Here is a 22,577-nt window from a genome sequence, read left to right on the forward strand (position 1 = left end):
GACAAGCCACATAAATGCCGTGGCTGCTAGAGCAGGTCAGAGGCTGGGTATTCTGCAGCAAGTGTCTCACCTCCTGACTCCCCAAAGCCTTTCTACCACTTACAAGGCACAAGTCAAGAGTGTGATAGAATACTGTCCACTATCCTGGATGGGTGTAGCTTAGCAATATTCAAGAAGCTTGACACTATCCAAGACAAAGCAGTCCGCCTGATTGGTACCCCAGCCACTGGCTTAAACATCTACTTTTTCTGTCATCGGCATACAACGGCTGCAATATGTGCCAACTACAGAATGCACTGCAGTAAGATGCAGGTTGAAAAATACCAATCATCTTTGTTTTTGCTGTGGAGTGTGGTTCTCGATTCCAATACATTCTCAAGTTGCCATGAGATATTTTATCTATTATCGCCTATTATCTCCCCAAGATGCTTATTTAGAACCCTCAAGAAGATGAAAGGTACTTGGATTCAAATCCAAGAGCTCCTGGCCTCGAAGCTGGCAGTCCACCAACGTAGCTACTCCATCTTACTGAAACTTGAACTCAGTGTATCAGATTTCAGAAAATGTGGAGCAAGTGAGAGACAGAAAAGAGTGAATGAAATAGCAGAGATTGAGAAGGGGATCAATGTGAGGTATGTTATAAAAGTTTTGATGTAATCTTTTCCTGTATGCACATAAATTGAGAATGGTACAGAAACCAGTTCATTGTCTTTAAATTTTTCGGAATGCATTTATGGTTCTAATTATAACATATTGATGTTGCTGTATATCAACTTGGGATAAGAAGAGATCCAGAATATTTGAAGCTGTTGACTTTTTGATTAAAATATATTGAAAATGATTTGTTTCCTAAAAAATGTTTGATTTGAATGTACTTTTTTTTAAATGTATTTTTTTTATTTCTCCGACCAGCCAACTTACTTGTGGGAGGGTGAGGGCAATAATTTGTAGCAGTCTATAATGAAACTGGGGGAGGTAGGAGGAAAAGGATACTTCTCTGTGATCTTTCTTTCTTTGTTTATTATGGTGTTTATATATGAGTTGATGGGGAGAGAATGGAAATCGTGGCTGCAGGGATAGTGGCTGCATTGGTTGTGATCTTCCGAAATTCCCTTGATTCTAGAATGGTCCAAGCGGATTGGAAGGTAGCGAACCTAACCCCGCTATTCAAGAAAGGAGGGAGAGAGAAAACAGGGTGCTACAGGCCAGTTAGCCTGACATCAGTCATCAGGAAAATGCTGGAATCCATTATGAAGGAAGTGGTAACAGGGCACTCACAAATCATACTATGGGCTCAAAATTCCACATGGACTTTTTTTGGCATAGTTGTAGAGGTAAGTCTGATTTTTTAGTGGCCTGACTGCGCCCCCAAAAAAGTTCCAAGTTTCGCCGGCGTAATCTTCCATTTTGCAGCGACACAGATTGTCCTTAAGCTCTGTGGGTGGAAGATTAAGGCCCGTGCCAAAAAACTGAGGTTCCCAGGGTAACGAAGGACACACTGAAGGGCTAAGGCACAAATAAAGCATTTCCCTTTTGTAAAATAGATCATTAAGTGAGACTTGGGACAACAGACTGAGATCTCAGTATATGAAACCAGGAACCTATGAATGATATGTAGGGAAATGTTGCACAAACTTAGCAATTCTCCTTCCAAATGTAACACACACAAAATTATCATCAATTCAGAACCAGGGTTCTGTGAACAACATCTCCAGTCCTTCAGGAGTTTTTGTAACTGCTGTTAATAGCATTTATAGATTTTTTTTCACCTCTACAGTGCTAGTGCCGCTGAAATCCTGCGCCGAAAGGCCCCCCTCCCCCACTTGCCAGCACCGCTGAAATCCCGGGTCGAAAGGTCCCCCCCACCGGTGCCGCTGAAATCCCGGGCTGAAAGTCTCCCCGCACTGGTGCTGTGTCTTCAGCTCCACGAAAACAATGGCGCCTTCTCTGCGCCGATTTTCTCTTCTCTGCGCCGATTTTTTTAGTGTAGGTAAGGTTTTTCAGAACGGTGCAATGCGCGTTCTTGAAAAAATTCCTGCTTGGCCAAAAATGGCGCACCCAGCAGATTCCAGTGACGTCAAAAAATCAGGAACTAAAAAAATCGGAGGAATGTATTTAGAATGGTGCAAAAACTTTTCTCGAAACTTGCAGATTTTAGTCTGCTCCAAAAAAAACAGCGTAGGCCAAAAAAACAGTGCAGAATGGTGGCGAAAATTCAGCCCTATGATTAGGCAGAGTCAGCATGGTTTTATGAAAGGAAAATCTTACTACAATTCTTACAAGTCTTACTACAATTGTACTGTGCATAGTTTTAGTCTCCTTATTTGAGGAACGATATACTTGCCTTCGAGGCGGTGGAACAAAGGTTCACTAGATTGATCCCTCGGGGTTGTCCTATGATTGAGTAGATTGGGCCTATACTCTCTGGAGTTTAGAAGAATGAGAGGTGATCTCATTGAAACATGTAAGATACTGAGGGGGGGTTGACAGGGTAGATAGTGAGAGGTTGTTTCCCCTGGCTGGAGACTCGAGAATTAGGGATTTGGGCTCAATTTTCCTCAAAGCTTTTTTTTGGTGTACTTGAAGAGTTACACCTGCTTTTTTGGGGCCCAAGTACGCCAAAAAATGTTCTAAGTTTCCCCGTTGGATTTCTTCATTTTGCCGTGGCCTAACCTGTCCTTTAGTTTTGGGGGTGGAGCCTTGATCTGTGCCAAAAAGATCGGGCTGCCATGGTAACCGGGACACAATGCGAGCTGAGGCTGCAAAGTGAAACATACAGCTAGCTCGCAATATATTAAAACACTTTGAAATGTATAGCAGCAACTTACCTCCAATGCCCCCAGCTGAAGGACTTGCAGGTCAGGTCAGGTCCGCCGCCCGAATTGCCTCCCTCGGTCCACCGCCCGAATCGGTCCCCTGGTCTCTCTCTCTCTCTCTCTCTCTCTCTCTCTCTTTTTCTCTCTCTCTCTCTCTCTCTCTCTCTCTCTCTCTCTCGCTCTCTTTAACTCTCCAGAAGGTTTTTCTGCAGAGACCACATACGCTGGCTTAAGCAGAACTGGAGTAACTCTCAGCTGGCCAAACTTCCCTAAATGGCCAGAATTGGTGCGGGTGGTGGGTTACGCCCCCTTTGGCTGAAAAAAAACGAACCTAAAAAAAATCGTAACTAACTGAGTTACGCTGGTGCAAAGTGATTGGGGAAACTTTGTGTTTTTTTAACTTAGGCCAAAAAAAAGCAGCCTGCTCCAAAAAAACAGCGCAAATCACTGGAGAAAATTGAGCTCTCTGTTTCAGGATAAGGGGTCGGCCATTTAAAACTGAGCTGAGGAGGAATTTCTTCACTCAAAGTTGTGAATTTTTGGAATTCCCTACCCCAAAGGACTGTGGGTGCTAAGTTGAGTATATTCAAGGCTGAGATAGATACCTTTTTGGACACTAGAGGAATAAAGGGATATGGAGATCGGGCGAGAAAGTGGATTTGAGGTCGAAAATCAGCCATGATCTTATTGAATGGCAGAGCAGACTCGAGGGGCCGTATGGCCTTCTGCTTTTAATTCCTATGTTCTTATGTTAAGTTACCCAAGCTTCTTTGGCAGTATGTCCCAAACCCATGGCCTCCATCACCTAGAAAGACAAGCACCTTCACCAACTCTCAATCTAGCTGGCTGCAGCCAAGAAATGGAGAATAAAAATTGTAATCAGACAGTTAAATTCAGCGGGACCTGAGCGAAACCTGTTCTTCCGAGTTTTTCAACCACAAAATTCCACCCTCCTTTCCCCCCCACTTCCTCCCCGCCTCCAAAATAATATCTGGGTCAATGGGCTGAATAATCTTCCTCTTCACTGTAAAGCTCTAATCTTGTATTTTATAAGGCATATGACAAGAATAAATAATTCAGATTCACTGAAATATGGTTGCTTTTGTTTTACCTCTGCCTCCATTTTATTCCTTTACTGCTACCAGCAAATGATATTGCATTCAGTAGAATTTGACAGCATAACTTAGCAAATACAAAGTGTGTTGTTGAGACAGTGGATTTGAACAGTTTGTATTAGTTCTGATTGACTGTCTGCATTTCCACTGCAGCATATCCATTGCAAGCATTTACTGCCTCAACCTGTCTCAAAAAGTAGAACATTGGCCGCAATTTTCCCTGGTCCATGCGGGAGCAATCGGAGACGGGTCAGCTGTGAAAGTAGAAATTTCTTGCAGCAGGTCGGGAACCCGCCGTCATCCTGCCTCCACATGCCTTTCTCTCTGGCAGCAACCCGACCAGCAGAGGCAGGTAACCCAATTTAAAGGATTATTAGCTTCTTCTCAGACCCATAAGAGCCTTTTTAACCTTGTCTTTGCCATTTTACTGGATGCCCACAGGACTCGCGCTGCTCGGGGACCACCTCTGTCAACCTGCGACAAGAGTTGAGTGACCATTGTTATTGGACAGCATCAAGTGGAGTATAAAAGCTCCCACCTGACAGCTGATCACTTTCCTCAGACGGAAGCAGTTGCTGACTGCATTCCCAGCATAGATTGAGCTTGCTGCAAGCTGCAAGTCTTTCCAGCAAATTCTCCACCCAATGTCGCCTCATTGGAAGAACCTCTCTCACCATTGACAGATTGCTTCTGTCATCTGTACTTCACCTGCCATGTATTCCTTCAACATGGATGCCGTAAATATTATCTCATCTTGGTCTTCAGAATCTGACCACGATGAGCCCCAATACCAGCATCACCAACAACAACACCACCAATCTTCTCTGCAATCAGCTGATACTGCACAGGACAAAGGGCATCAGCACCCGAGCACATTGCCCGGGAGGCAAGGGATGGCCTCATCATAGCCAGATTTACTTAACTTGTGCTGTACACCCATATGGTTGCCACATGATGTGCCAGTTGGCACCACCCCATACCAACACCATAAAGCATCCCTGCAATGACCAAGTCATTCCTTTCACATTCACCACCATTGCTGGAGGTAACGTTATGTCACACCATTCACTGCAACTCATAAGCCACTTCCAAAGGTGCACACAAATCTGTTCGATACCAGGAAGATTTTTGTTTGACAGCACATTAACAGAACCTTTACATAAACATTGGATAAATCACCCAAGTGGCTACCCTTGTGAATCTACTTGTGTCATTTTTATCTTCTGTTTACTTCTATGAGGTACTACCTCTATGTCTTCAGCAGAAGTAGAAGTAGTTTGCCCACTTCCCTGCTGCCAAGGAGCTGGAGAGCACCTTGCTGTACATCAGTGGGGCCATGAGGACCCACGTCTATGCTGACATCCCTCCTAAAGAGGAGGTCTTTGAGCCTCTGCTATCTGTTCTCTATATATAGCCATCTATTTCCCATAGAGACCATGTGCTCTTGTGAGTGGTTCTTTAGCTGCTCCATGTAGGTGGCCATGGAAGAGCCTACAGTTGCCATCGCCTGCGACACAGTGGTGCTCATGTTCAAGATGGATTCCGCCATTCTCTGAACATTTACAGACATTGCAGTCGCGAAACCTGTCAGAGCCCCCTGCACTTCTTGCTGCATCTCCAGAAACACCCTCTTTCTGGATGCCCCCCCCCCCCCGAGGCTCAGTGACTGCATGTAGATGAGCAGAGTTAGGAGTGTCCTGCGCCCCCCCCTCCCCCCCCGGCGAGGACTCTCCTCTGCTGTTCCTGTCTCCACCATCTGCACTTGCTCACTTGTGAGTTGTGAGACACCAGGTGACAGCATTATTCTATGTCACGTGGGACCCACCCAGGTGTGTGTCTCTGTGCTGGTGCTGGGTGTGCTTATGTCTGATGACAGTGCACCCTCAGAGACTGGAGGCTCATCTGAGGAGTCGTCTTCCTCCTGGACACTGAGGGGTGGGTTCTTGATGGACCCATGGGACAGGAAAGAGATGAGTTAGAAATGTGATGAAGAATGGGTACAGATACCATTATGCACATGGTGACCTTTCAATGGCTGCTGAAATCAGTCCCCATACTGAGTGACTGATGTATGCCATGCAGCTGTATGATGTGTAATTCTGTGACCAGGTTGCTAAGCTGTCCCCCTCTCTCCGTCTCCCACCATCAGCTGCTCGGCGATCCCAGATAGTTCTAAAGCAACCTCCTTTGCTGTTGTAAGGTTTGCAAATGATGGACCACTGCTGCCAGTTCTCTCCCTCTCACTCTTATTTTGGGCTCTCTTTTCCTACTAGGAGACAAAGAACAGAAGATTGAGTGAAAGTTATGGAATGAGTGTAAGGAATGGATGCGTTAGGTCTTTAGAGGGAGACAATGATGGAATGGGGTGCCAAAGCCAAGTAGCCTCCTTGTGTGTTGTCAGTTGGTATGATTGCACAAGGATGAGGGTGAGTGTGAGGGGTGGTTAATCAGATGAGGGATGTGCTAATCTAGATAGAGAGAGGGGGATGAGTGGATGTGCAAGATATGTTGATGAGAGACAGGATGTGCAGGAGTTGGGAACAACAACTTGTATTTATATAGCGCTTTTAACATCGTAAAATGTCCCAAGGTGCTTCGCAGGAGTGTTTTAAGAAAAAACAAATAAGTTTGACACCGAACCACATAAGAAAAAATTACAGCAGATGACCAAAAGCTTGGTCAAAGAAGTAGGGTTTTAAGGAGCATCTTAAAGGAGGATAGAGAGGCAGAGAGGTTTAGGGAGGTAATTTCAGAGCTTGGGGCCTAGGCAACTGAAGTCATGGCCACCAATGGTTGAGCAGTTATGCTCAAGGGGGCAGAATTTGAGGAGCGCAGACATCTTGGGGAGGGGGGGGGGGAGTTATGAGGCTGAAGGAGATTACAGAGATAGAAAGGGGCGAGGCCATGGAGGGATTTGTAAACAAGGATGAGAATTCCAAAATCGATGCGTGGCTTAACCGGGAGCTAATGTAAGTGGGCGAGCACACAGGTGATGGGTGAGCGGGATTTGGTGCGAGTTAGGACACAGACTGCCGAGTTTTGGATGAGTTCAAGTTTATGTAGGGTAAAATGTGGGAGGCCAGCCAGGAGTGCGTTGGAGTAATCAAGTCTAGAGGCAACAAAGACATGGATGAGGGTTTCAGCAGCAGATGAGCTGAGCCAGGGGTGAAGACGGACAATGCTACGGAGGTGGAAATAGGCGGTTTTAGTTATACCGTAGATATGTAGCTTATTTCAGGATCAAATATGACACCTAGGTTGTGAATAGTCTAGTTCAACCTTAGACAGATGCTAGGGAGAGGGGTGGAGTCGGTGGCTAGGGAATGCAGTTTGTGGCGGGGACCAAAGACACTGACCCTGAAATCCCGCTCCCCTGCTTCCCACGGACGTTTGACAGAAAACGGTTAAAAAGATGCGCACCTACCTTTTCCTGCTGCGCCCACCAGCAATCCCGGTCCCTGAGGCCTCCTCTCCCAGCACATCGGAGCGCGTGCACGTCTGGACGGCCATAGAACTGGAGTGGAATCTCATGGCACTGGGCAGCCAATCCAGGTAAAGTATTTTCTCTCATAATAATGGGAACTCATAAGTAGGAGTTCTCATTATTGTGATTGAGAAACACCGCTTCCCCCCAACACCCAAACACAAATAAAAAATAGAAAAAATACATTACATTTAAGATTAATTTAAATTAAAGTTAATAAATGTCTTAGAAAAAAATATATTTTTCCAATTTTTAAAGAAGTTTTTTTAATAATGGTTTAAAATAAACTTACCTTAGTGGGCAGGGTTTTTAACATTAAAATGTGTTTTTAAAATTTTATTTTTGTATGTTTTAAAACTCTTATGCTGGTAAAAGTAGGCTATGCTATGCACCTGCTTTTACCAGGCACAAGAGTTTTCAGGATATTCGCTGGGCAAAAGATGGGTAAATACCGCAATCTTGCCCATGCGAATGTCCTGACTGTGGGGATACGCGCCGAAAACTGGCTTTTGTGATGTCTTCCCGGTTCTGTACACACTCTGTACGGACCTGGGGAGGCCGGGATTTCTGCCCCACTGGTTTCGGTCTTCGCAATATTTAATTGGAGAAAATTTCTGCTCGTCTAGTACTGAATGTTGGACAAACAAGCTGACAATTTAGAGACCATGGAGGGGTCGAGAGAAGTGGTGGTGAGGTAGAGCTGGGTGTCATCAGTGTACATGTGGAAACTGACTCCGTGTTTTCGGATAATGTCGCAAAGGGACAGCATAGAGATAAGAAATAGGAGGGGGGCCAAGGATAAATCCTTGGAAGGCAAGGTGATGGGGATGTGATGAGAAGCACAGCAGGAAGGTGGTGAGTGTGGCTTTGTACTCACATTTCCTGATCTACTGAGATCATTGAAACAATTGCGGCATTGCACCCAGGTCCTCGTGACCACAACCCTGCTGTTAGCCTCTGCAACCTTCAACCAGGCTGTTTCGGTCTCCTGGGGCGGTCTCTTCCATCCATATGGAGGGAGTCATCGGAGCACCTGGATGCAGCCCTCTGCCTCTGTGTAGTCATTTCCAAAGTGTTTGCAGCAGTCCAACGCACTGACTTCAAATTAATCTTCAGATTAATCTTCAACCTTCACTGGCACGGACTGGTTGAGCCGAATGACCTGTTTCTGTGCCGTGCATCCTATGCGATGTAGCCATGGATGACGTCAGCAGACCTGCACCATTTAATTGGGTCGGGTAACGCACAGGGCGAGCTTAATAGGCCCTATTGACATAAAGTTGTTTTGTGCAACGGGATGGAGCCAGCAACGGGGTCACGAATCGCCGTGTCCACCGCCCAGGTATGGAAAATTCCGGCCATCACCTTTATAATCATTATATAGTTTGGGGCAGTGTTAATGAATATTAAAATAGTTTTTGCTTTAAAATGTGCAAGTCTTCTCGGTGTAGTCTGGAGTATGCATATATCGTAAAGACATTGTTTACTTAATCTGTGGATTGGAATACAATAGTAGGGATGTAATTAATTGTGGTAAAATATGCCACAAGTGCTTCAGTGGAAATTGCAGCACTCCACCTGAACCAGAAACAGGCATTTTCACTCATTTTCATAGCATCCAGGGAAGCTTTTTTTGTGCTCACAGCATAGAGTCTGTTTCTGTAAGCAGATTGGGTGTCCTATGACTGAAACCTGTGCCTTTATATGTTCTGTGAGTGGAATAATAATATGCCATGGGACTAACAATTAACCCATATTATAGTATAACACACATCACGTTCATTATCTGAGCTCGCAAAAGTACTTTGGCTCATTCAAGGCCCTTCCCTTGGGCCTGACCTGCTGGCCAGCTCAGCGTGGAAGCTGGATGATTTCATGTGCTCCCTGAACCAGTGAGCTGCTCTGGACATCTACTTGCCGCCTACAGCTCGTTGGTGGCATGCTAATGAGGCCCAGGCCTCAAAATGGCTTGGGCTTTACACCTGATGGAGCAGGTGCTCTGCTGACTTCATGCCCATTTCGGGTGCTATTTAAAATCACCCCTCTTTGTCTGATCTCCTTACCAGATCTCTGGAACTGCTAGTGTGTCCTTTCTTAGCTGAACAGGAAGCCAAATGCCTGACCACTGGCTTTCGTCCACCTTTCTATGCCCAGGAATTGGCCAGTCGAGCCGAGAAATTAAACATTCTACTGCCCTCCGGTCTTGAGCTCCAGGCAGCTAATCCCCACTGAGCTAACATGAGTAAAGTTTTCCAACATATGTGTTAATAGTTATGGAACATCTTTAATGTACCTTCATTGTCTCAGGCTGATATGGTACGCCGAAGCATTATTCTGGGCCGCTGTTTCATCTGAATTCGATCCGCATTCCTGGAAGATGTATGTTGTGGATTTTATCTCATATGAGGTAAATTTAACTTAATAGCAGCATCTTAGGCCACACCTAGAGTACTGCTTACAGTTTTGGTCTCTGTATTTAAGGAAGGAAATACTTGCATCAGAGAAGGCTCACTAGGTTGATTCCGTAGATGAGGGGGTTGACTTAGGAAGACAAATTGAGTAAGTTGGGCCTATACTCATTGGAGTTCAGAAGAATGAGAAGAATGAAACGTATAAGACAATGAGGGGCTAGACAAGGTAGATGCAGAGAGGATATTTCCACTCATAGGGGAAACTAAAACTTGGGGACATAGTCTCAGAATAAGGGGCCACGCATTTAAAACTGAGATAAGGAGGAATTTCTTCTCTGAGGGTTGTAAATCTATGGAATTCTCTGCCCCAGAGAGCTGTGCAGGCTGGGTCATTGAATATATTTAAGGCAGCGATAGACAGATTTTTGAGTAATAAGGGAGTAAAGGGTTATGGGGAGCGGGCAGGAAAGTGGAACTGAGTCCATGATCAGATCAGCCATGAGCTTATTGAATGGTGGAGCAGGCTCGATGGGCCGAATGGCCTAATCCTGCTCCTATTTCTTATGTTATTAAGTTTTTAATGTAAATTACCTGAAATTCATTCTAGGTTAAATAATTTTAAAAACAATCAAAACATAGCACATTAAATTTTGGGTCATGCATCATTTTATTAGCACCTACAACAAAGTCTCTTGTCTTAACTCGAGTAATAACTTTATATGACCTGAAGTAGATACGTTTTCCCTATTTGATATGGAATAAAAACCCTGCTTCTTTGATTATTGTGACAAATCATTTATCTTTAACGTTGTATAAAATCAAGTTTTCAGTCATAAAACATAGCTTATGTATCATACACTTGTGCACTCTGTCTCCAATAGGAAGAATCTTTCTATAGTATCTGTTATATAGGTTAAAGTATTGCTTTTTCTGCTGTGTGACAGAAATCTAGTGACCACCATCCATTGGTGACCTTTTAAATTCTTGTCGGGAGGCTTGCTTCTTTTCATACAAATGGCAACTACTGTATTACATTTGCAGTCAAATACCCTAATAGAGAGGACAATCTTTGAATCGTGGCCTACTGTGCCTAAATCATTAGTTATAATTTAGATGTAGAAAGGTATCCTCTATTCTTCTTCTTAGGTGGTACCTCGTATTGAGGATGACTTGCTTCCACCAAAAAGGGATATTCCATATCCCAAACTGCATATTGGACGGTGGAAGATGCCTGTGCGTGGATTTTTTGAACGTGTGGTGGCTGTTGCACACCAGCCACCACACGGGCTCGACAGAGCTAGGTCTTGGTCCAGTGGCAAGGATTAACCAAGACAACTGGAGACCAGCTCTGCTGCATGGACCTACTGCGCTCACATATCGCAGTGTGGGCTGACCCATGCTGTCCCTGGGCCCTCGTCTCTTCTGGGCCCCTCTGTTACCCAGGATATTTAACCATAATACATAAGTTGAAAAATTTAGTCTGGGGTGGAAATATTACAGTAATGTTGCAAAAAATCTCCCAAAAATCTGACAAACCTACAGTCCTGGAATTGGGCAATTCTGGGTGGCCTTTAGGTTAGTTTGAAGTATTACCCTCCACTATTTATGGAATTGTGCTGTGATACACCTTATTGTTGATGTCACTGAAGTGCGACAATCTCCATTTCAGCAATAAAGTTTATATTTTTAACAAGCATTTCTGCAATCTTTTTCTGTAGAATTGACTACCACATGTAAAAAAAAAAGGTTAAAGTTTAGAAATTTCTACCAAGACCAAAATTGTATCTCGGGTGATGGAGGGGAGAACTTTGAACAAAGGCACTATTTCCTCACACTTTCCTTTCTCTTGTATCTATGATTATTATGTAATCACTGACCTGCAAATGGATCTATTTTGCCATCTAGTGGCATAGCTGCAGAATTTTGTTTGCTGCATGAATATGATCTATCTGATGATGGACACTCATCATGGAACACAGTGTATGAAATGAGTGAGTAGTGCATTGGAAACATAGGCCCCAATCTTGACAGGGGTCGGTTGCAAAGGCGGAGTTTAGGTCTGGAAATTCTGATGCATTCTGTGGAGTCTCAACTACACAGCATGCATCTCTTTTCTTTGCCAGGATCCCCGCATGGCAGTCAGACTGATTGACAGGCTTGGCTTCCACGTTGACTGCTCTCCCCATCCCGACTCCATTAAACCTGGAAGTATGCGAGTTGGGGTCAGGTTTGAGATTTTAAAAATTTTAACATCTCACCCAACCCCAACCCACCTGCTTTTGGAGGTTAAAATTCATCCCATAAATTCTGTTGTATCTTTAAAATTGTTGATTGTTGAAATATTGTTATATAATAAGAACTCTTCCCTTATGAGTCAACTCTCTGCTTGCCAATGTCATCAACTTATCTCTCCCCTGGCAAATACCCTGCATCCTTCAACTGTCATCACCATCTCCGTTCTTCCTCCACCTACCAAATGTGTTGACATAGTACAACAGCTTGTTTCATTACTGAAATACCAGGTTTTTGCCACTAGAGTGAGCACGTTACAAATGCTTGAACTCTCATGGCAGAAAACGGTCACTGATTTGTGCAACATTTGGGAAGATTTTCTGTTTTATAAGTCGGGTCTGAGTTTTTGGACACAATCTGTTGTTTGAACATTATGCTCACAAAAAATACCAACTCTTTTTATTTGTAAATTTTTAATTCTAGCTTGTATATATAATGCTAGACTAATGTACAGAGTGAATATAGTAATTATTTAAATATTTATGTGAATTAACTATAAAGGAGCGATCTTAGATTTGTTAGTAATGCTACAGCTGAGTGCCTAAAATCATGATCAAGCAAAAGAATGTCCTGACATTGTTTTCCTGTGCGATGCTGCTGAATCTAAAAATTGTACCTGATCAGTTCTATTTATTTTGAAGGTTAGTATCTGTTGATTCTTCAATATTATAGCAGCTTCACCAACAAATCTCCATGTGCAAAGCATTTTCAACATTAATTTTTTTATTATTTAAAGGTACATAATATGCTTCAGCAGATGCCAAGCCTGATGGCATGGAACTGAAGCCTCTTAAAATAAGATTAATCGATTTGCATGAGCAATATCGCAGAAGAAAGTGTATAAAGTTGATGGGTGAAGAGCGAGTTTAGGAGAAATTTATTTATACTCAGAGTTGTTGCAACATAGAATACTTTGTCACAGGAAGTAGTTGAGACTGAAGTCTCGTCATCTTTTAAGAGAAGAGTGTAAACATTTGAAGCAGCAAGAGATACAGGGTTCTGGGGGAGAGAAGGGCAGTGGTGGTATTAGTTTTGGATTGCTCCAGCGATGACCTGACACTACGGCCGAATGGTCTTTTTTCTGTGCTGTAAACATGGAAGCAAGTCATCCTCGTTCGAGGGACCACCTATGATGATGAAACATCTATGATTCTATGGAAACACAGGTATGCAACAGATGTTGGGGGTATCACAGAAGTGAAAGAACAGCCTGCTTCCATTGATGCCGACCTTACATGCACGACCTTATTTTTGCTTCTTAGTGACATAGCATGCACAACTGCAATTTTTACACCCCAGCTGTTCTGGAGACCTTCTCTCAATGCTTGGTTATTTGAGAGACCCCTCCTCTCCAAAGCAGTCAAGGAGTCATCCCTCATTCTGTAATCTGTCTCCTGGGCTTTTTTGATGCAGCGCTCCCTCCCCTCAGCGTACAATCATGTAGAAGAGGAACACAGACGTTTAGCCAGCATAAGGAGAAAACAGGAGGAAAAGGTGAAGGCAGCGGAAGTAGAGGATCCAGGCCCTGAAAGCTGAACATAAAACATATACAACCTCAATCACTAGTTTAAAGGGGCCGAATTAGAAAAACTCAAATTCTTTAGCCGTGAAAGAAGGCGAGTAAGAGGAAACTTGTAAAAGACTTGCATTTATATAGAGCCTCTCATGACCTCTGGGCATGCCAAAGCACTTTGCAGCCAATGAAGTACTTTTGAAGTATAATCACTATTGTAATGTGGAAAACATGGCAGCCAATTTGTGCACAGCAAGCTCCCACAGACAACAATATGATAATGACCAGATAATCTGTTTTAGTGATGTTGATTGAGGGATACATATTGGCCAGGACACCGGAGATAACTCCCCTGCTCTTCTTCGAAATAGTGCCATTATGCCTACCTGAGAGAGCAGACAGGGCCTCGGTTTAATGTCTTATCCGAAAGACGCCACCTCCGACAGTGCAACACTCACTCAGTACTGCACTTGAGTGTAAGCCTAGATTTTTGTTCTCAAGTCTCTGGAATGGGACTTGAACCTATGATCTTCTGACTCAGAGGCTAGAATGCTACTCATTGAGCCATGGCTGAGCAAAAAAAGACATGATCTGTGAAGATATACAAGATAATAGTATAGATAATATAAATCTGAAGCCCTTTTTTAAGTTAAATCTTTGCTGCAAGATAAGATAGGACCTTTGGAATGAAAATACAAACTTGTTGTTTTCCTCTTCAAAATGAAGTGCTATTTGCACAAGGCACTCCACCAAGTGGCTCAGTCAAGATTGCAGCAGATGCATTTAAGGAACAAAGAACATTACAGCTCAAGTGCATGAACATGTGTTTAAAAGCAATCACTGCCTGTTTATGTTAATATCCAAATTATTGGCTGACCTTTCCAATGGTGAACTGGTGGTACAATCTTGATTGCCATCACTGCCAAGAAATTGGATGGTTTATTACTACAAGTAGCCTAAACTTCTGAGTCAGTGAACTGCTTTTAGAGTAACAGATTTTGAAAACCATGACTTGGAAAAGTTTGAATTCCTTAACATTACAATTATGTTTGTGTAAACACTACATTATTATTTAAGTTAAATCATTTATCCATTGAATTCCATACAGTTCATGACAGTAATTTATTGAAAGGTATTGAAATTCCTGGGGCTAGGAGGTGTGATGTTGTAGTGGATGTACCAGCAGGAGTGCTGGTATTTGGGACCTCCATTCCTGTTTATGTAGATGTCCAGTTGTGCCAGAAATGAGTTGGGTGTCTGCCCTTAACATTTAAATTACGCTGACGCCAGGATATCCAAAGGGAGGGTGGAAGTCCCTCTTCAGCCCAGGTTTGGCGGAATTTCTCTCCAGCGTATTTCATCATCCACCAACCTTTTCCAAGAATTTCAGGGCCCATGGTCTATTGTGACAGAAAATAGTGTTAACTACCTTTTTCTTTAAATATTTTTACTAAGCATACACTATATTAAAAAATATCTTACTTGTGTTATTCAGACACCAAAATTTGCATTGTTGCCATACACGTATATACAAGCTGGTTCAGTGCGGTAACCTTAAATGTAAGTTTATTTTAGACAGAGTATACAATATGTCCTAGAGTATCATAAATGTCTGCAGTGCTTACTTTAAGGAGAAAAATAGTCAACTTTGATATTAATTAAGCATGATTTATTGCATACCTTGCTTGCTGGTTGTCTGAGGTCTGGGAATGAGAAAGTATCAAAGACAGCCATAATGAAATTCTTAGATACTGTCCCAAGGTTACTTCATTGAGTTTATGAAAGAACCATTTTAAAATCCCTTGTGCACAAAGTACAACTAGACATATGGCAATTTCAAGAAAAAATATAATGTTTTGCATTTTGTTTTGTCTTTGTATTTGGATTTAGCAGAATTTTTTTCAAACTCTTGCTATTTCTGTTGCAATTTTTTTTTGGCATCTGTAGTTTCGATTTTTTCAAACTAACATTATTATCACTCTTATGTCATTGGAGATTGCAGCAGATTCTCATTTGTAGTTATGAGCAGGGCTACCATGAAAAATTTATTGGTTAAAGATGCATATAGCAAAACTGCATAAAAGACCAATAGAAAGAGAAGCCCAGCACATGTTTAACAACAACTACTTGAATTCTGTCAATGTAGAAAAACTCCCAAAGTGCTGTAGAGGGAAAAATAAAAAGAAACTGATTCCGAGTCATGGTGGAAGAGTTAAGAGACTTGATTGAAAGCTTGATCCAAAATATGGGTTTTAAGACGATTTTATAAATGTGGAGAGAGATGAAGAGGTGGAAGAGTTTAGGGATAGAGTTTGATAGAATGGAGCCAAAGTGGTTCAAGGTTGGGCAACCAGTGGTGGACTGAACAACATAGGGTGCACGAAAGGCCAGATACTGTTACAACCCTGGAGAGGGTTGATGTGCTTGAGTTGAGGAGCTATTACACTGCTGGGTATATACTACAGACTAGCAAATAATAACAACAATTTGTATTTATATAATGCCTTTAATGTAGTAAAACATCCCAAGGCGCTTCACAGGAGTGTTTTAAGACAAAACAAATAAATTTGACACCGAGCCGCATAAGAAGAAATTACAGCAGATGACCAAAAGCTTGGTCAAAGAGGTAGATCTTAAGGAGCATCTTAAATGAGGAAAGAAAGGTAGCGAGGTGGAGTGGTTTAGGGAGGGAGTTCCACAGCTTGGGGCCTATGCAGTTGAAGGCACAACCACTAATGGTTGAGCAGTTATAATCAGGGATGCTCAAGAGAGCAGAATTTGAGGAGCACAGACCGGGTGGTGGTTGGGGGGAGGTTGTGAGGCTGAAGGAGATTACAGAGATAGGGAGGGGCGAGACTATGGAGGGATTTGTAAACAAGGATGAGAATTTTGAAATCGAGACGTTACTTAACCGGGAGCCAATGTAGATGGCCGAGCACAAGGGTGAGCAGGACTTGGTGCGAGTTAGGACACAGGTTGCTGAGTTTTGGATGACCTCAAGTTTATGTAGAGTAGAATGTGGGAGGCCAGCTAGGAATGTGTGGAGCAGTCGAGTCTCGAGGTAACAAAGACACGGATGAGGGTTTCAGCGACAGATGAGTTGAGGCAGGGGTGAAGACGGACAATGCTACAGAGGTGGAAATAGGCGGTTATAGTTATGCCGCAGATATGTGGCCGGGAGCTCATTTCAGGGTCAAACAGTCTGGTTCAGCCTCAGACAGATGCGAGGGAGAGGGATGGAGTCGGTGGCTAGGGAACGCAGTTTGTAGCGGGGACCAAAGACAATGGCTTTGGCCTTCCCAATATTTAATTGGGGGAAATTTCTGCTCATGCATTGCTGGATGTCAGACAAGCAGTTTGACAATTTAGAGACTGTGGCGGAGTCGAGAGAAGTGGTAGTGAGGTAGAGCTGGGTGTCGTCAGCGTACATGTGGAAACTGACGCTGTGTTTTCGGATGATGTCACCAAAGGGCAGCATATATTTGAGAAATAGGAGGGGGCCCAAGGATAGATCCTTGGAAGGCAAGGTGATGGGGATGTGATGAGAAGCACAGCAAGAAGAAATGAGTGTGGCTTTCTCCTCGCATTTGCTGATCCTTGGGGGACACCAGAGGTAACGATGCGGGAGTGTGAAGAGAAGCCATTGCAGGTGATGTTCTGGCTACGATTAGATAGATAAGAATGAGACCAGGTGAGTGCAGTTCCACCCAGCTGGACGAAGGTGGAGAGGCACTGGAGGAGGATGGAGTGGTCAACCGTGTCAAAGGCTGCAGACATGTCCAGGAGGACGAGGGGGATTGTTTACTTTGTCGCAGAAGGAGATAATCAGAAGCAGATAGTATTTTAGAAAGATGTAAAAACGTTAGAGTAGTGATAATGAGGGGCTTCAATTATCCTAATGTAGACTGGGTGGGGTGGTGGGGGGCGGGGGTGGGGGGGGGTGGAGGAGAGACAGTATAAAGAGCAAGGAGGGGGAAGAATTCCTGAAATGTATAGAGAAGAACATCCTTGATTAGTATGTTTCCAGTCCAATGAGAAAGGAAGTTCTGGGGTTAATTTCCATTTAAAACAGAGATGAGGAGGAATTTCTTGTCTGAGGGTTGTAAATCTGTGGAATTCACTGCCTCAGAGTGCTGTGGAAACTGGGACATTGAATGATTTAAAACAGAGATAGACAGTTTCTTAATTGATAAGGGAATAAGGGGTTATGGTGAGCAGGCAAGGAAGTAGACCTGAGTCCATGATCGGATCAGCCTTGATCGTATTAAATGGCGGAGCAAGCTCGAGGGGCCGTATGGCCTACTCCTGCTCCTATTTCTTATGTTCTTATGAATGAAGTGGAGCATGTTTCACAAATGCTCACCCACTGAAACATACACCTTGTACTTTTCCATAGGAGTATGAAATGGAATATAAGTGCCAGTATGGACTGATTGGGCTGAATGGCCTGTTTCTGTGCTGTATATTCCATGTAATAACTACTCTATGTAATTATGAAAAAGGACAAGGGACAAGAAACAATCAACAGTGAAGATGCTCAATTGGAAGAGGGCTAATTTCAGTGAGTTGAAAAGGAATCTTGCCCAAGTGGATTGTAAATAAAGATTGGCATGTAAAGCAGTAAATGAGCAATGGGAGGCCTTCAAGGAGGAGATAGTTTGGGTACAGTTTAAACCTGTTCCTATGAGGGGGCAAGGAAGGACAGTGCAGATAGATAAAGCCCCCCAAAAAAGAACTAATAGCATTTTATGCTTTATAAATGAGGCTGGATTTTCGGTGTTGCTGTTTTCGGGGCGAAAACGGAAGTGGGGTGGAAAAGTTACCTCCCGGGTAACGTTTGCACTATATGGAGAAATTTTGCCATCTGCGCCCTGCGCAAAGGGAGGCGTTGTATGACTTTCGCGGCACAAAAATGGGAACCTCGCCAACTAAAATACAGTGAGTGAGTGCTCTGAGAAAGGCCTTGGGAGGGGGAAAAAAAACAGCAATTAAAAAATTCACAAAAACATTCCAAAAACATTGCCCACACCACCACAATACAAGTTGTTACAAAAAATAAAAGAATAAACACTGGAACTTACCTTTTTTGCAGTTTATCGACTTCGCCGCCAGCAGGGCTGGACCACTGTGTTTTCCCTAGCGGTCATCGCGGGGCTCGTTTCGGGACGTACGGGTCAAGTGCGAGTCAAAACTACTGCCGGTGTTACAACGAGAGCCGTTGCACAGCTCTTCCTGGCGGTGCCTCAAACTTCACCACAAAACCCGACCGGAGGATCACGACCAGACGCAAAAGACTTCACCGCCCCATTTTTCGCCGCGGAGGATCGAAACCCGATGAAAACCGGAGCACAAACGACCCGAAAATCCAGCTCTATATAGAATACAAGAGCAAAGACTATGAATAGTCAAGTGAGAAGGCTAAGAGGAGATTTAATAGAGGTCTTCAAAATTATGAAGTGTTTTGATCAAGTGAATAAATAGGAACGGCTCTTTTCTCTGTTTAGGAAGTCATCAATTTAAAATTATGACGTGAGAAGTTAGAAAAAAATGTCTTTATGCTGAGAGTAAAAGCATGGAATGCTTTGCCAACTGGAGTAGTTAAGACAAAGACTATTGCATCTATTAAGAGAAGAAAAAATAAATATTTGTACTAGAGGAGTGGTATAAGTTTTGGATTGCTCTAGCAGAGAACTGGCACAGACATGATGTGTCAAATGGTCTCTTTTAGTGCTATAAGCCTCTATGGTTGTATGAATATTTTATTGCATACATTAAATGTATGCACAGATTAATGCAAAATAGTAGCATATCAAAAACATTTTCACTTACTTATCTTCTACCATCTACTTATCTTGTATCAGCTTTCTAAATCAATAAACTGTCTATCCCACTCAATTCAGTACGCAAGTGCATTTTGCTTTTGATGGAGTGGGCTCAATTCTGCCTCTTTGTGTATCCCTTTAAATAGCAGCCAGTGCACAGAAGTGTCAGCTTATTTCCTGCAAACATAATGTTAATTAACTCTTCATGCAAAAGAATTTTCTTTTTCTGTCTGAAGTATCACTCAATAATTGACTCATTGGGAAGCCAACTTCTTTATGTAAAACCTTCCCTTCGCAAAGCAGTAAATGCAGGATTTTACCCACAATTTGCTGCACAGTGAAGGAGCGATTTTAACCCTGCCCGCCCAGGAGAGACCAGCTTAAATGCATGAAAATAATGATTGCCATTGATTTTTATGGAGGAGGATGTATGATAATTATCTTCTAACTGTTTTTGGCTCGGGTCACAGCAGAACGATACAAAAGTCCCAGGAAACTGTGGAATGGCATAAGATGATTACTCTATAATTTCCTCAGTTTTGTTGCGCTGTTCACGGGTCCCTATGATATAGATGCTCCATTACAATGGTGCAAGTTCCCAGGAAAATCTGGACCAGTAGTTAAGAATCGAAACTAACTACTTTTTTCATAAAGTAGCAATCAAATAGATTATATTTTTATGATCATATAATGTCAAATTGTTGAATGACCCTAACTTGACCATGAAGGAAAAATTAAATGCTGGGAATACTCAGTAATTTATCAAATAAGCATCTTGCAGCACTTGAATTAAATTCTACAGCGCAAATAATTCACTATATTAGTAATGGCCCAGATTTTGCTGGAGCGGGACATTTCACAGCATACCCTGTTAGACTTGTTTGTGCACGTTTGGGTTATAAAAATGTTTGCCCACAAATTTGCTGGAAGTGCGAGCTGATAACAGCACAGTGAGAACAGCTAGGTATCTGGGACCTTGGTGAAAAACGGGACGAACAGTCCATCCCCTAAACCAATGAGGTTTAAGGATTAAGAAATAAACAAAGGAAGGACTGAGATGAAGGATGAATTAGAGTGGTTGAATTCATTGTCAAATTAGGTACAGAAAGAGAAACGAAGAGAGGGAAAGAACGATCTGATTAAGAGAGAGAATAAAAAGAGACAGGAAAAGTAAGAACAATAAAATTAAAATTTGGCATTTTTAAAATCTCTCAACAACAATTCACAACCTGAAGGAATGAGATGCCACACTTGTAATCGTTCACTTTCTGGGCCAGAGAGGTTGATTGGCTGGCATTGACAATTATCATATCGTTAAAAGGGTCATCATCATCATAGGCGGTCGCTCGAAACGAGGATGACTTGCTTCCACGCCAAAAAAGGATAAGTTCACAGATGTTCCAATGAAGGACCTAAAATTCCAGGTCCTGAACTACATCCTGAAGGTGCCTATGCGTGGATTTTTTCAACATGTGGTGGTCGTTGCATACCAGCCACCTCACGGGCTTGACAGAGCTAGGTCTTGGTCCAGTGGCAAGGATTACCCAAGACAACTGGAGACCAGCTCTGCTACACGGACCTAGTGCGCACACATATCGTAGTGTGGGCTGGCCCATGCTGCCCCTGGGCCCCTGGCCCCGAACTCACACCTCTCCTGCGCCCCGATCACGTCCCTCCACACTCTCTCGCCGCACCTTCGCTCCGACATTGCTGCTCCTGCTGTATCTGCCCACGTTCAAATCACCGACCAGGACCTTGATGACGTCACTCTTCGCTGCTGTCGCAGCTCGTGCTGCTCCCTGAAGTGGTATGCCTCCATGCTGCTCCCAGGCCACTGCTCGCCGCTCCTTTTATGGCCCCGACCTGCCGCTGGTGTTCTCATGCAGGTCGGGGCCATAAAAGGAGCGGCGAGCAGCGGCCTGCGTGAGACACCAGGGTACATACACTGTTAATTACTAGACTTAACTTTCTGTAGCGAGATTAATGGACAATTAATCTGCAAATGCAGCAACGTCATGAAAAGCACAGGGAGATTAAGGGTGAGATGCCATTTTCACGAAGCTAACTGGGCATCGCAAATCAGCTAGCAACTTGTAGCAATTCGTAATTCACGGGGCATCTCTTCCTTGCCACAAGTTGCTGGCTGATTTCCACATTAATAGCCGTGCATTATTCACACGCTTTTTTTAAAGCAAATTCTGGGCCAGTTTGTTATTGATAAATAAGTAGTCATAGTTCTTAAAAGTACTCTGTTCTATACTCCGTTTTGAAATTGCATATTGTCAGGTTCATCTAAAAAGCTGAATTTGAATTTTTATGTAAAATAGCTATTTTATTACATTATTTCTTTTATAACGCTTTTAGTTCGGCAGAAAAGAAACTTACTGTTTGGCAGTTTGACTTGTGTCTGACAGCACTGAAAATCTGACATCTTTATGGACTTTATTTGTCATCTTGTGTGAAAATGTCACTATGAAATCCAATAGCTCTGTCCATAATGCAAAATTATTCATGATAAAGGAAGTCAAATGATGTAGTTATGACTTTATTTTTTTGACAGGTAAAATTGCATTCTTCTTTAGTATTTTTGGTGTAGCAACTTTACGTTACATGTCGCTGTACTAGCAAAACTTCTGGCATAACTTCCTGTAAATTGGAGGATACGCTGTTTTACAGGATGGGCCTACTAAGCCCTGACAACAACTATGGCCTCGATATGAACTCCCCACGATGGGCAGGAGAGGGTTGGGAGTAAAATGTGAAGTCTGTATAACCTGACTCCAACATGCATGGATAAACAGTGCAATTAGGAGCTCAATTTGAAATTAACTGGTGCTGCACAGATTTCTCAGGGTGTCGGGAAATTCTGCAATGAAACAGAGATGGGAGCGAATATAAACAGAAAATGTTGGAAATACTCAGCAGGTCAGGTAGAATATGTGGAAAAAGAAATAGAGTTAACGTTTCAGGTTGATGACCTTTCGTCAGAACACAGTAGGTGGGAGCTGCCAGCTCCCAACGTAAGTGGCTCTTTTAGTACTCCATGTGAGCCAGGAGGAGTGGGAATGGTCTCCCTAGGCCCCTCAATAAGCCTTCCGTCTCTCCCAGCTCCAATCTCCATCCC

At 43.1% G+C, this 22,577-nt stretch overlaps 1 protein-coding gene across 9 annotated transcripts in view; it reads left to right on the forward strand.

Moving 5' to 3' along the window:
* The window catches only part of slc10a7 (solute carrier family 10 member 7), a 542,484-nt gene that overhangs the window by 252,821 nt on the left and 267,086 nt on the right, over positions 1-22,577 (forward strand). Inside the window, exon 5 of one of the 9 annotated variants that reach the window (XM_070864954.1) lies at positions 4,085-4,121. The exons of the other annotated variants lie outside the window; for them this stretch is intronic. The gene's annotated coding sequence lies outside the window, so the exon portion shown is untranslated. Of the gene's footprint in view, positions 1-4,084; positions 4,122-22,577 lie in introns of those variants that run through there. 9 annotated transcript variants of the gene reach the window in all.

Source organism: Pristiophorus japonicus, chromosome 2 (assembly GCF_044704955.1).
Source record: "Pristiophorus japonicus isolate sPriJap1 chromosome 2, sPriJap1.hap1, whole genome shotgun sequence".
NCBI classification, from domain to species: Eukaryota; Metazoa; Chordata; class Chondrichthyes; family Pristiophoridae; genus Pristiophorus; species Pristiophorus japonicus.